Source organism: Xiphophorus maculatus, chromosome 15, assembly GCF_002775205.1.
Source record: "Xiphophorus maculatus strain JP 163 A chromosome 15, X_maculatus-5.0-male, whole genome shotgun sequence".
Taxonomy (NCBI): domain Eukaryota; kingdom Metazoa; phylum Chordata; class Actinopteri; order Cyprinodontiformes; family Poeciliidae; genus Xiphophorus; species Xiphophorus maculatus.
This window is the reverse complement of record NC_036457.1, coordinates 20360237-20375054: the sequence shown is the minus strand read 5'-3', so window position 1 is coordinate 20375054 and position 14818 is coordinate 20360237.

The window sequence follows — 14818 nt, the reverse complement described above, 5'->3', positions numbered from 1 at the left end:
TGGTATGATGACGTACTAGGGGTCTTGTAAATAGAAAAAAATGGGTAATTTTCCACCAAATGGTTCATATTTTATAGAAAAAAAAACAAAGGATATTTTTGAGGTCTAAAAGTTGAAAATTACCTAGGAAACTCATCGCAAAGTTTCTTCAAAAACACGAACATTTAAGCGTTTTAAAAGTCAAATATATTCTACCTTTGATACTCAAAAATGTCCACGTTTTAAAAAAAATAAAATAGAATTCAGAGATTATTCTCAAAACTTTTTTTTTATTTTGCCGGAAATAAACTATCTACTGTCTATATGTATGGCCTGCAGACCCTGTCGTAAAATTAATTCCTGATGGAGTTTAAATCTTTATTATTACTACTATTATTATTAAATTTTTTTTTCCAGAGATACAGATTCGTCTCATACGTAAGTCGCCGCAGCTTGTGATGCTTTTCTTCCTGAAGTTTCACATGGTAACCAGTAGGTGGTGCTGTTTGTCAAATCTAGCCACATAAGGTTTTGGTTGTTTATTAAGGCTGGTAATTATAAAAAAAGAAGGAAAAGAGGAAAGAACTTGGAGGGAGCTCTTTCTCCTAGCACAGAAAGAGATCAAAATGGCAGCCACGAGTTTTAGCTGCTCTCACATGCAACACTAAGATATAAGATGTAAGATATAAATAAATAGAAATCTACAGCGTAACCATGAGATTTACCTGGAAGATGTGAAAGAATGCAGCTCCACTCTTTTTGCGTCACGTTTGCCTCAGGTTACATTTTGTTAAATAAATAAGCTCAGAAAACATTGCAATTTCCTGTTATAAACAGCAGCAGCAGCGTCGTCAAATAAAATTAGTTAGCAGTGTCTTCAAGGTCCACAGGGACACGGTTATATAATAATAAAAAATAAACACTGGCAGAGGGAGGCAGCTCTGAGGTCTGAAATGTATGCTGAGAATTGTTCAAATATACATAAAAAGGATGTGAGGAGAGGGAGAGAGACGACACGAAGAAGACAAAAACACATGTAGCAGAGAAACCTGAAAGCCCAGCAGGGCCGTTCGCGATCCGAGCGAGACGGGAGGGGGGGGGGATGGAGGGATGGCGAGGGAGCAGGACGGAGGAATGAGAGGCGGGGAGTGAGAAGATGGGGGCTTTTCTGGTGCGATCAGTGGCCACACGGGTTAGAGGGAGTAAACAAGGCTGGCTGCCGGCTGCCGGCTGTGACGCAGTGAGTCCGTCAGGGCGTGGGCTCAGGCTTATATGGTCATGCAGTATCTGGGCACGGCGGTCTGCTGGGTGTGTTGCTGTTGGGGCTCACGCCGCAAAGAGATGTGGGTCAGTTCACAAAATAAAGAACAAATATGGATCATTGTCAACAAAAACGCCCTCAAATAGTAAATCCCGAGTGACATTTTTAAACGTTTGTGTTTTTAGTGTGATTGTAGAGGCTCGTGGGACCGAATCTGTGAATGAAGTGGAATATGTATCGACTTATTGAGGACATATATTTTTATTTTTATTACTGTTTTAGAGTTTGTTTTTTGTTTTTCTCCCTCCCTCCCCCCTCTCCCTGTCAGTCTGAGCTCCTATCGACTTGTGCTGCAGCCAGCAGCACTGCGGTCTCCGCTGTGGCCCCGCACCGCTTACTCAGCACTTCTCACCCTCAGCCTCCCAAAACCAGAAAATATCCCCCCAGACAGGCGCACCGCATCCCCGAACCTCGGTAATATTCCCCGTTTACTGCCGCTTACGTGAAGCTCGCTCAAACCCAGACACAGATGTGCTCACACATGCATGTTATCTAATAAAATAAATAATAATAATAAAAAAACATCCTTAAGCCATAAAGCGTTCACACACAAATTCTGCATGTCACACCCGTCAAACCGTAGATAGACATAAAAAAACACAATAATAAACAAGCCGGGAAATGTATTTACACCTCCAGAGCTTTATTGGATTTTTCTCTTTTTTTTCACAATACAACCAGAAATTGATATGGGTTTTATTGGGACTGAGCTATCTGAGAGATCAATACGGAGCAGTGAATAATTGTGAAGCGAAAGGGACAAGATGCTTTTCAATTTTTTGCTAAATATGCAGCTAAATATGTATTCAGGCCTGCTTGGTCATGTTCTGTAGAAAAATGTAGTTGTCAGACCAAACTGGATTATACCAGAGGATGTTTCTACTCAGTAGAGAGCGACTGTTTTGGTCTTTCTTTATTTATTTATTTATGTTTGCAAAATAGGATGTCTGGTGATGTTTTTTTTTTTAAAGTCCTGTCATAATCCATAACTAGATTTAGGTATGGGCTTTGACTGAGCCATTATAAAACATTATTATTATTGCACCAATTTAATTTTCCAGCCGATCACTGATGTTTAAAAACGTTGGACACACAGATTCAGATTTTGGCCAATTGTTGTTGTTTTTTTTTGTTTGTTTTATTTATTTTTTCGTTTGTCTGAAAGGTAATCAAAATCGCTGGTGTCTATTGTTAAACCCCACATGTGCAGACATGACCTGGTGGGCAGGGCTTGTCAGAAATGTCCATGTTTTTTTGGGGGGGGTTCTAGAAAATTCTTTAGATGAATCTCAAAATATCTGAGTTTTTTATGGAATTCTTTCAACTTTTTGGAGTTCAGAAATATCCTTGTTTTGTCCGAGATTATTCTTAAAATTTCTGCGTGTTCAGTGGGAAGTTACTCTACAATGGCCACATAGTTCATCCTGACTTTCTGAAGCATATTTTTTTTAAATCACAGGATTAATGTAACTTCTTAACCCTGAGTTGCTCTACAGAAACTATGTTCCTAACATGAAACGCCTTGCAGAGACGGAGCTGATGACTGTAAACACAGTGGCACTGTGCGCTAAAGCTGTGCGGAGCTAAACAATGGTGGCACTGTCCTGATGCTGCTGTGCCATGCATTATTGATGAAGTCGGCTGCTTTAACTCTGCTCCCAATGATGCATGCGACTGCAGGAGGATACATGCACACCAATGTTCCCCATAATGCTCACACAACACACCTGAACGAGTGAAACTCTTCATAACCTGTATGTGCTTGTGTGCGTGCGTGCATGTGTGTGTGTGCGTGCGTGCGCGTGTGTGTGTGTGTGTGCGTGCGTGCGTGCGTGTGTGTGCGTGTGTGTGTGCGTGTGTGTGTGCGTGCGTGCGTGCGTGCGTGCGTGTGTGTGCGTGTGTGTGTCGGAATGAAGAGCAGTTTCCTTTTATCTTTCTGAGCTGCTGGTTCTAATTTGTCGCAGGCCTGGAATGTTTAATATAAAGATATTGATTAGAATTTCATGCTGAGGCCGATAACGCCGGGCAGCAAACAGAGCAGCCTGGGAAAGAAACCAAAAGCCGACAGGATTATTATCTGACAGGATGGATTACAGCTGCAGGTTTCTCCTGGTTTTCTCTGCTTAGCAGGTTGCTAACTGTAAAACTGTTGATGAGCTTAACGTGTTTTTTTTCTTTCTTTTTTTGCACTGTTGAAAGTAGATATTGTTTATTTTTTAGAATGCAGTTAAAGGAAATTGCCACTGTTTTGATTTGAAGGTTCGGGTACCGTTGCTTTTTTTGCTACTCTCACACGTTTGAGATCGTCAAACTCATTTAATATTAAGGATTGTTTCAGTAAAGGGAAAGCCTAATCCAAATCGAATCAGAGCAACGACAGCAATTACCTGCAAACTGTCTGCAGTAGCTGGGAATGTTTTTCTGCGTCCCTGTAGAGGAATTTTGGCACCATTCTTTGTCCCCACTCTTCTCTACGGTTGTTTTAACTCAGCAACATTGGAGAAATTTCAAGCAGGAATAATCTGTTTCAAGTCATACTACAGCAACTCAATGAGATTAAAGCCCAGACTTTGACTAGCCTGCCTCAAAAATCAAGTCCTTTTCACATTTTTTGTGTTGGTAAGACGTATGGGGCAACATTGGTGCCATAGAGTTTGTCGAAAATAAAATAAAAATTAAACTGAAAAAAAGTTTTGAAACTGAAGAAAAACATTTAAACTGAAAATATAGATTTGAATCTGAAAATGTATATGTATATCTGAAACTACTTTTCAGTTTCAAACTTTTTTTCAGTTTATAAATATTTTCTTTAGTTTCAAAACTTCTTTTTTAGTTTCTTTACTTTCTTTTTTTATTCTTTTTTGGTTTTAAAACAAACTTTATGGCCCCAATTTAGCTCCATAGAGAAATGCAGATAGCGCCATCTTACGCTGATTCCAGTTTCTTTAAAACTAATTTAGTGATTTATAAAACTTTACTCGACTTCTTAACTTAAAAAAACAAACAAAAAAACAAAAAACGTGGGATTTATAGTTTTTCCAGAAAGTGGAGCTAACATGTAATCTCTGTCCTATGAACCAAAGACAGTCATTCATCTTGTCTCTTGAGGTAAATGTATTACTGCACCCCTAGTGGCTAAATGATGAACATGTCACTCTTTTCTTTCCCTCTGCTTATTTTGGGGGATTTATTCAACTATAAAATGCTTAGTCAGCAACATCATGACGTGGGGGGACATCAAAAGATTTTTTTAAGATATGCTTTCCCTATTAAGGAAGCAAAAAATGACATTATCTGGGAAAAGATGCTGCTTTGACACAGACTGAGGGTTTGTAGCTATTCGTTGCTTCCTAAACTATCATTTCCCTCACAGCTCTGCGTTTCTCTCTTATTGTGACGGATTTGTCCCGCTTCATGGTGAGGATGCATCATCCAGGGCCGCAGCGTTCTGTGGCCGGGAGGGACACAAGATGCTGCGGGAGAAAACAAACAGCCAGACTGAAGCGTCGCTGAATATTCATGAACTCCTGATGCTATCATGTGCAGGAAGGAGAGGCTGCAGGGTTAAGATGGGCCAACAAACGTAGGCGACGGTTCTGTTCTCTGACAGCTTGTGGATGATAAACATGGAAGGAGAGTCCGCACACACTCAACTCATTTTGTCTGACGAAAGGGTGAAAAGCAGAGCCGATCATGTTGGGGAGATGGATAGATGAAGATAGATGAAGGATGGGTGTAATTCCCTCTGCAGAGGCCAAAGCGGAGGGGATTTTTATTGCGAGAGTTTTGTAATGCTGCTGCTATTGCTGCTGCGCCACAGAATCGATCGAAAGGGAGAAGGTGGGAAACGGGAGGAGGGTCCGTCTGGTCCATGGCCGTCTCTCTGCAGTCCCCCAATAGATCTCATCTCCCTCCCTCTTAATTGTATTCTAAATAGAGAGTCAGCCGTCTGTCTCTGCCTGATTACGTCTCCGTTGGCCATCATTCTAATGTGACCTCCATGTTGGACCCGTGCATCCTGACACCTGGCGCCCCGCTGTCCAAAACCAATCTGGCAACCTTGGGCACAAGTTGTCCAGGGGTTTCACGGTGAACACAGCTCTGTTTATGGCACTAAAGTCTTTCCGCAGTAATTGTTTCCAGTGCAGTTAAGTGGCTGGATGGTTTTACAGTCTACAGACGTTTGTTTTCGTGAACAAACAGAGGAACACAGCAGACAGGTCAGGATCGCAGGGGAACCCTGAGCCGTTGCCATGGTTCTAGAGTGTGTGTGGGTGCGACCTTTTCTCTGAGCCACAGGTTTCCACCAGTGAAACCCTAAATTTAGGTTTCAGAACCTTAGCCTGCTGTGAGTTTAAGGAGCTGCTGGATGACCATTCCTCTGCTGATTATTATCCATAATGGCACAGTCAGGTTTCTTTTCACGAAAGCCTGTTGTTCTTTTAGGAGGTTTTCACACCAGACAGTCCGGTAGACTCAGATTGACTGGAGACCAAAATTACAACATTTGACACATTTTCAGCTGCTGTTGTTCTCTTTCACATTGAGTTGTGTCAAACCAACGAAACCCTTTGAAAGATCTATTAATACTCTCACCTGTGGTGGTGCTTTACCAACAACTACTGAAGGAACTAACGTGAAAACGTCTTAAGAAGACACTGAGTGCAATTTCCTTTTTTGTGAAATGTAAACAAAAATGGAGTAGTGTCAGATTTTAGCGGTTGTAGGATTTATCTTTTGTCTTTGGCAAAAAACGACAAGCCATCTCTCCTAGCTGTGATAGACACATATAGAGAGCGTGTGTTGATATTACCCAGAATTCCCTGCACGATAGTCCACTTCCTGCTTTTGCTCCGTATCGTTTGGCGTTCACATATGCATTCGAACCCAGACCGAGGTTTGTAGGCAGACCAGAGTTCGCTTTTTGCTCTGCATCGGAGTTTGATTGTTCATTCACACCTCCCCAAATGAATCCGATTTTCTTACAAACAAACTAGAGTTTGACTGAAGTGGACTAAACAGTGCTGGTGTGAATTCACCCTAAGGGCCTTCATACCTTCTTGGGTGTCTCTTGTGACACTGAATCACTACACTGTCATACATCCAAGCCTGGGTAAACCCCCAGGGAACCACCACTTCCTTCTCTAGTGCAATAGACTACCAGGTAATTCTCCAGACCCACACCTAGCTGCTCATCTCTAGACCCACAGTGCCATCCTCCACTCATGAGAAAGCTGAGATTGTCCGCTCCTTCTTCCTACTTATTCATTCTAACTCCTCTCCTTTGCTCCAAGATGTCATCGGCAACCAGTGACAAGTCATTGGACAGAACTCTGAGCATTGCCAATTCATGACGTAGACCACTGATCTGAGTCAGCCTATCAGTTAAGCTATTCAGACCCACAGTGCCATCAAGCCTAAAGTAGCATCTCAATGCTAAACATGTAGCAGCAGCACAGACGTCCCCAACGCTAACGTCAGCATCCACAGTCTAGACTCATGAATGATCAGGTTCCTGATTGGCTAGAACAGCACTTTGCACCAATCGGATTTATTCAGTAATTTAGCAACAGTAATAATTTCTGAATTGAAAATATTATTTTGTCAACATTTAGTTTTTGATTGAAATGCATTAATTAATTACAGACCCTGCAATTGACTTGATTAAAATTTTCAATCGAGTCCCACCACTGATATTGATGTGTTGAAATGGCCCAGTCAAAGTCCAGATCTTTGTCCACCCTGGTCTCTATGGCACGACTTAAAACTTGGTTCGCAGACACTCTCCATCCAATCTGACTGAACTTGAGCTACTTATGCTAATTCTTATTAGCACATCTGTTTGAACTATATACTAACACTGATGGGAAGTTTTTGCTACCCGATTGAGTTGATCTGTGTTGATGCTGCTCATATGGTGGACTTTACACTTGAACATAGCAAACACTCTTTATCAGTGTGACCCACAGGAGACGATGGGCAGTTTGACTGGAGCTCTCCAGATGTTTGTGGTGGTTTGTGCCTCAGACCACAGACAGTGGAGGGGAGACGTGCACCATAAATCATGACGAGGGAAACAGAGAAGAGGGGGTGACTGACAGAGAGGAGCAGGAAGCCAGACCAAACATGGGCACGCGTGACGTACAGAGGATACCCAGTTTCCATAGCAACATGCAGGTGGAATACACTGGGAGCTGGTCTTTGCTCTGCTGAGGTGAAACATTTGGATCACACTCTGACTAGCCCTATGTACAAACACACACACTCACACGATATTTTCCAACAAATACTACTTTGTGAGGACCCACCGGTCCTTATGGGGCCCAAAGCTTCGATCCCATAAAAGGAAGTGTTGTTTTTGGGTTAGGTTTTAGGTTTAGGACTAAGGTGTGAATATTACTTAGGGTGACGGTTAGAATCCTGACTTCCTTTAAATCTGGTCTAAAAGCCCACCTGGTTAGGGCTGCTTAATAAATGGATCATTGATCAATGTATGCAATTTGTATTGATGATCTTGATGATCTTCCAAATGTAATGTTTGTCTCTGGTTTCTCAATTGTTGACTGTATGTTGTTTTTGTGACTTCTTATTGTTGTGTTTTTATGACGTAAAGCACTTTGAACTTTCTTGTTGCTGACATGTGCTATACAAATAAACTTGATTGACCAATTGATTGATTAAGGTTAGGGGGAGGCATGTACTGGCAACGGTTAGGATTAGGGTAACTGTTATAGTAAGGGTATAGAAATGAATGAAAAATGAATGGAAATCGATTCAAAGACCATGTTAAGATAGAGATACGTGGTCTTATAAGGTGTGAAATGCTAAAACACACATGCACCTACATTTTAGGAGTGGCGTGACACATTGATGATACAGAGGAGGATGAAAGGGCGGGGAGGGAGTGGGCCGAGGTAGAGATTAAAGTGGAAGGGGACCTGGGGGCGCAGAGTGCTGCTCCACACCCTGTGAGTGCAGCAGACGATGAAGAGGAGGAAGACACACCGAGGAGGAGAGTTCAGGAGGGGAGTGTGTGTGGCATGGTGAGGAGAGCCAATAAAATCCTAGTGGTGAGACCGGGGAAGAAGACCCAGGGATGGTTAAGGTGGGAAGAGGAAAAGTTCTGGCAGTGCTACACCAAGATTAATCCAAGGTTTGGTGTGTTTTCAATGAAAAACAGAAAAAAGAGGTTTTACTTTGGCAGGGCCATGGCCTGTTAATTTCCTGTTAGTAATAATGACTCATTCCAGCAGCCGGTTTCAGTCTGGCAGTATAAAAAGGGTTTGTTTCACTGCCCCTCATTGGTTTGTCCTGATTATCAAAACGAAGGGAAAGTCAGAGGAACTCAGTTAAAATCAATGAAACACAAGTGTGTATTTAGTCGTGGTGGAAAAGGCTTCAGGATTGAAGACGCCAAGATGATCAGAGATTGGCCTGTTTGGTGTCAATGACAAGAAAAATGTTTGGAGGGGTCAAACGTAAGATTTGATATTATTCATCACCACTTCAAATCCCTTCAGAGAGATGAAACTGGTTTCAGGGAAGATAAAACAGCTTAAAATCAGCCTAAAATAATAGAATCCTGTTTCCAAAACCCTTAAAGGGTCAGTGTGTGTTTTCTAGGCAAGTAGAGTCAAATAATCAAGTATCTATGTTACCTTCAGTTGTTATAAAAATGTTGTATATATCAAATAGGACTTTGTAATTTCATCCCTTAAAATGGGATGTTAGCTATTGCAGGGATATCGTAGCTACACCTCGAAGGCGGGGCTAGGTCTACCCAGTTGTTTTGCACAGCTGAATGGTTGTCATGGAGATTAAAGGATTTCTCAGACATGCATGAAAGAATCAAAGCAACACTCCACAAATGTTTTTGATGAAGGAATAAGATTATAGAAAGATGCAAAGCTCAGAAAAGTGGATTTTACATACTACTGCCCCTTTAAGAGGTGTGAATACTTTTGCAAAACGATTTGAATATGTAAAACTGTCAAGGATTGGCTGAAACTGGTGCAACTTTTCCTAAAATGAAGAAGTGAATCTTGTGGAGCATTTGAGATGAAGCTCAAACACATTGTTCATTTTTTGCTCACTATGCTAACATACAGTAGGATCAATGCCAACATGCTAGTTGGTGTAGTTCTATGTTAGCTTGCTAGCTTCATAGGACAAAAAGCACCACAGAGACTCCCATGTTCCACCCATGCTAACACAAAGCTCTTAGGATTTCTCACCAGAGTTCCTCTGCAGAGAAATGTCAGCTGCTCCAACATTCAGTCAGAAACTTACATGTTCTTCCATCCATCACCTACAGTACATGCACATATGGGAAATTAGGACTGTGCACATTGTGAGTGCAGTTGGCTTTGACGTGCCACTTCCTGTGATCTGGCCAGGAGGGATGTTAGCGTGTGCTCCACTGGGCCCTCCCTGCATCTGTCCTGTTTTTATTTCTCTCCTCTTCTTTGGTATCACTTCTGCTCTGTGCTAACATTCCCTCAACTTACGCTTTGTTGCATCACATCCCTTACTTAGTGTTACTTTATGTTAGCTAACCAGAGAATTTTTTTTTTTGGTTTGCTTTTTTGTGCCTTAATAATACGCTTGGTGGCTTACATAACCGTATGCTGCATCACGTCGTACTGTTTCCCTGCTCTCTCAAGCTGCTCTGCTGCGTCACGCTCAGCTACTTCTGACTTTGAGGTACTAAACATACTTCCCCCTTCCCCTCCCTATAGAAATACGTTCTGCATGCTTCCCACTGCGCCAGCGTCAAAAAAATAAGCGAGGAGCGGTTGCAGATTGATTGGAAAGGAGGAAAACATTTAAGGGGAAGGAAGGAGTCGCAGTAGAAGACAGAAGTGAGACGATGGAAGAGGCACGGAGAGAAGCAAGATGGAAAACAGAGGCTGGTGAGGTGCAGAGCTGTGGGTCGATGCAGATTGATTCCTCCTCTGACAGCTATCCTCACCATCGGATACAAGACCTTCAGTCCCACACTCGTCAATGTCGCCACCCATGCCCAATCTATCAGTGCCTCAATTATCAGATTAAATATCCGTCTCCCCCAGTGGGCCAGATGAGACGGAGAGCTATTCCTTATGCAGGCCTTTGCCGATGTCCATTTACTCGCGGTTCGGTGCTCCTGTGAAGAGATAAAAACAACACAACGGGCCTGCAAGGAGATGCTCTGAGAATTTAAACAAGACTTCTGAGGAGGCGAGGTAGCAGAGTGATGTCCATGCTACATGTCTCCATTCCAACACGCCACTTCAGACGGGGGGCACGGGGTTGTGAACTTCAGCTGAGATGACGGATCATTTGTTTTATGAGGCCGCATGGGGACATAGTTATTGGGACTGTTGCCTTGCAGCAAGAAGGTTTAGGTTTCGAATCGTAGTCCGGGTTCTTTCTGCAAGGAGATTTCATGTTCTCTCTGTGCATGTTGGGGTTCTCTCTGGGTACTCCCTGTGGTGTACTGATGACCTACCCAGGGTCTAACTCGTCTCTTGCCGAATAATTGTAATTTGGGACGATTGTGGCATCAGTGGTAGGAGTTTGTCCTGCTGTCGGTGGGTTGCCGGATTCAAGATTTCCCCCAGAGCCCGGTGGTTGGGCGATAGGGCAGTCGTTCATCCAGCAGCCCGTCGTGTTTTTGAGTTGAAAAATATTTAAAGTTGACAGGAAATTTGAAAATATCTTTTGATAATTATGTGTTATTGAAAGATTGGAAGATTAACACATGAATACCAACTAGAAAGTCTTAAAAAAATGCAAACATTTTAAAAAAGACTTGAGGAAATAAGCTATACTTAGCCTGGTGGGGGCACAAGTAAAGCCTGGTGGCCCACCAGACTTATAATACTCCGGGGGTAAACCCTGGGATTGATTCTCACTCCGTCCACCTCTGTCGTTGTGTCCCGCCTTGCCTGCTGGTGGTGGTCAGACGACCCGGTGGCGCTGACGCATGGCAGCTTCCGTCACACTCATGTCATTTCATAAAGTCCAGTGGAAGCAGTAACGATGCATTTAGTTTTGATGAAGGCTGTTATGGAATGTTTTGGTTTAGTGCAAAAACAAACATGCCGGGGGGGAAAAAAAGTTTTATTTCGAAATCATTGGGAAAAGGCTTGAATTTACCACCTAAGAGTGTACAAGACTAGTTGTCAACCGAAGAACTGCGTGACACTGCCGATTGTCAACAACTGTAAACGAGCTGCTCTGTCATTATTCAGCTAGCAGCATTTATTGTGCTGCGGTCCAAGCTGTCAGACAGCAAGGGAAGTTTGCAAACCTTTAACATGAAATGTTAAAATATAAAAACTAATCAGTTAGCGGATCCCAACAGCAAATCCAACAGCAAGAGCAACTGCATGTGAAAACAGCTTTACCTCCTCTGAGAAACAGATCAGATGGAGGAGTCTGACATGAAGCGTGCAGTCGTGACGAGGCGACGGTGAAGAGCTCTGTTAATGTGTTTGGTACAGTGACTAATATGATATTTAAGGGAGAGGAGAGACAAAGGCAGAATTTGGTGCTGAGTCACAGCGAGGCTGCTGCTGCAGCACGGCCCTCCCCCCACAGCCTGGCTGACTGGCTCCATCTCTCATCCTGCTCTCCTTTACCCCACAAACACACACACACACTCTTCTCAATGCTTCCAGCCCAGCCCAGGTTGCTTTTACCCTTCTTTTTTTTTTTTTTTTTTTTTGCTTCATCACTCTCTCATCTAGCAGTCTAATTAAGAAGGAAGTCAATCACAGGATGGAGAGAGATCAGAGTGCGTGAGCTTGTCTGCCTCAACTGTAATCTTCCCCTCTACGTTGTACATGTGCTGCTCTTCAGACACACACACACACACACACACACACCCCTCTCTAAAGTAGCACAGTGACTTCACAGACCTCTCGCCAAAAGTTGGACGTTCTGCTTAATCGCCGCAAAACAACGAGAATAAATCACGGCGTTGTGGGCAGAGGGACGAGGAAGAGTTGTTGAAGACTTTGTTTTATTGGTGACGCAGTTCTGCTCTGACCTCCTTCATCCCACCGTTCTGTGATTTTGCATTTTACTGTTTTCAGTCGGCAGCTCACTTAGAGACTGACCGGCGAGTGAAGCAGAACCCTGCAGAGTTTCCCCTTCGTTAAGTAACTCTGCCTCTGGTGTAGGCGCCAGAGGAATGTTTCCAGAAATAAACACATTGCAGCCGATTCAAACGGCTCATTATTCTGCTTCAGAGAAAGTTGATGATGTTTGGAAATCTGCTTTTGACAGAACAGCACGTAAAACCAAATTAGACCTACCTCAGCTGCCGTTTTGTTTTCTCTAAATGTCCGAGTTAGAGAAGGTTGCAGTGTCTTCAACAGCTGCGCTTCCACTGACCATGCAACTGCCTAAGTTGACATTTAGAAAATACATTTGTTTAATGGAAACACGTCAATTTAAACAAAAAAAAACTTGTATTTTGAAACGTTTTGCTACTGAGATGAGGTGTGTTTTTTTTTTGTTTTTTTTTTTGTTGGTCATATCAAAATCGGGTAACCCTGACCCTAAAACTACAATGGAAACTTTTTTTTTTTCCCACATCTTTCGGTTGTTGCATCAGTGTCAACCGGATGATGCCGCTGGGAAGAAGAAGAAAACAGGAAGTAGTTGTAGGATTATGACGCGACGTGTTTTTCAATGACTTCACAAACTTATTCATGTGTGATTTCAATTGTGTCTCTTATTTACCGGAAACTCCGCCACTGTGAAATTATGTTGTTGTTTTTTTTTATTCTAGTGGAATATCAACAAAGTTTTGTGCTCATTTAGCATGGAAACGCAGCTAATGTGATCACAGTGTGAACATCGATGTTCAAATCCTCTGGACTTTGAATAGGCCATTCCAGCACATGGACATGTGGTGATCTTAGACTTAGACTTAGACTTACTTTATTATCATTTTGCATGCACTGGGTGTATACAGAATGAAATTTCGTTGCATACGGCTCAAGACAGTGTTTTGAGCTTCCAATGTTATGAGGTTACTCCAGAATAAAATAAAATACAGTATAAAATATGAATATAAATATGAATATAAAATATAAAGTGCAGGACTGACAGTAAAATGGAAGTTATTTAGCTATGTATATGTGCAAGGTATGAAGTGGAGACCAGTTTTTGAGTGCAGTCCAGTTAAGAGTTCAGCAGTCTGATGGCAAGTGGAATCTAAATCAGTCTCCTGCTGTGTGTTTCATGTCGTCGTGCTGCTGAAACACAAACAGGAGCCGACAAATACTCCAGTATTTTGGAGAATCTAATCAGGCCAGTAAAAACCTCCAACCATCAACCCATCAGCTTAAGAAAAGCTTCTCCGCAGCATGATGGGGCCAACACTGTGTTTCACAATGTCCGTTAAAAAAAACGGTCCACAGTAAACTTAAAAGAATTTTAATTAATTTACAATATTAAAAAAAAAAAAAAGTCAAAATGTGAGAAAAAATAAGTGAAATATCACATTTAAAAAAAATTTCATAATGTGAAAAAGAACAGAAAACAATATGTGATGAATATATAACGACATGTAATGTTTGTTTGTTTTTTTATCTGGGAACTGAAAAAAAAAAACCCAATACGAATAAATTGGAAAATCAAATAATAGAGATGAGGTCAAATTAATACTGATAAATTATTTATCTTACACTGTATAATCAAATTAGCTTGGAACTTATTTTATTTTTTGGATGCAATATTTGGTATGCTATTTGTTTTTATGTTTTTTGCCAATTCTGTCAGAATCCATCCTCCATAAATATATCAATTATGACTTAAAAATAGACTTCTAGACTTTTTTTCCTCCACATGGTTTCTTTTATTACACTTTGAAAAAAATCCTTCTCTGAGCTGATTTAGCAGAGGTTTTGTTTCCTCTCTCCAAACATAAACTCCACACACACACCCTCACCAGGTTTGTTCTGCTCACACACTCCTGTCCGCAGAACACACACCTACGTTTTGCACCAGATAACGCAGCCCCCTGCGCGCAGCGACGGCTCTCTCCCTCTCCGCTCATTTTCCTCTCCTCTGGCTCTCCTCTCTGAATGGATTTTTCATGCAGAGTTATCATCGTCATCAATTTAGGAGACAGGTTCGCTTCAGAGCAATTGAAGACTCATTTGCTCCGGCGGCGGGCAGCGGCTGGAGGAGCCGGGTCGGGGGAACATTCCCACGCTGCCGGGTCGACGTGCGCAGAAAACACCGTTCTGCTCCGGTTCTGTTTGTTTCACAGGAAGGAGTCAAAACATAATCTGTCCCGAAAACAAAACGTAATACATCCATAAAAGATCATAGAAAACTAAGCCCTATAAACTCTTTATCGACGTTTATACCAGGGTTTCACGGAGAAGTGACTCCTATAACGAGCTCTTTGCCGTTCCAGCAGGTGTTTGCTAATCGCTGCTGGCTAGTCTGAAGGAGCCGAGTGGAGGGTCGGGGGAGGGGCTCTGTGAGGCCGAAACTCTGAAGCACGGAAACTGC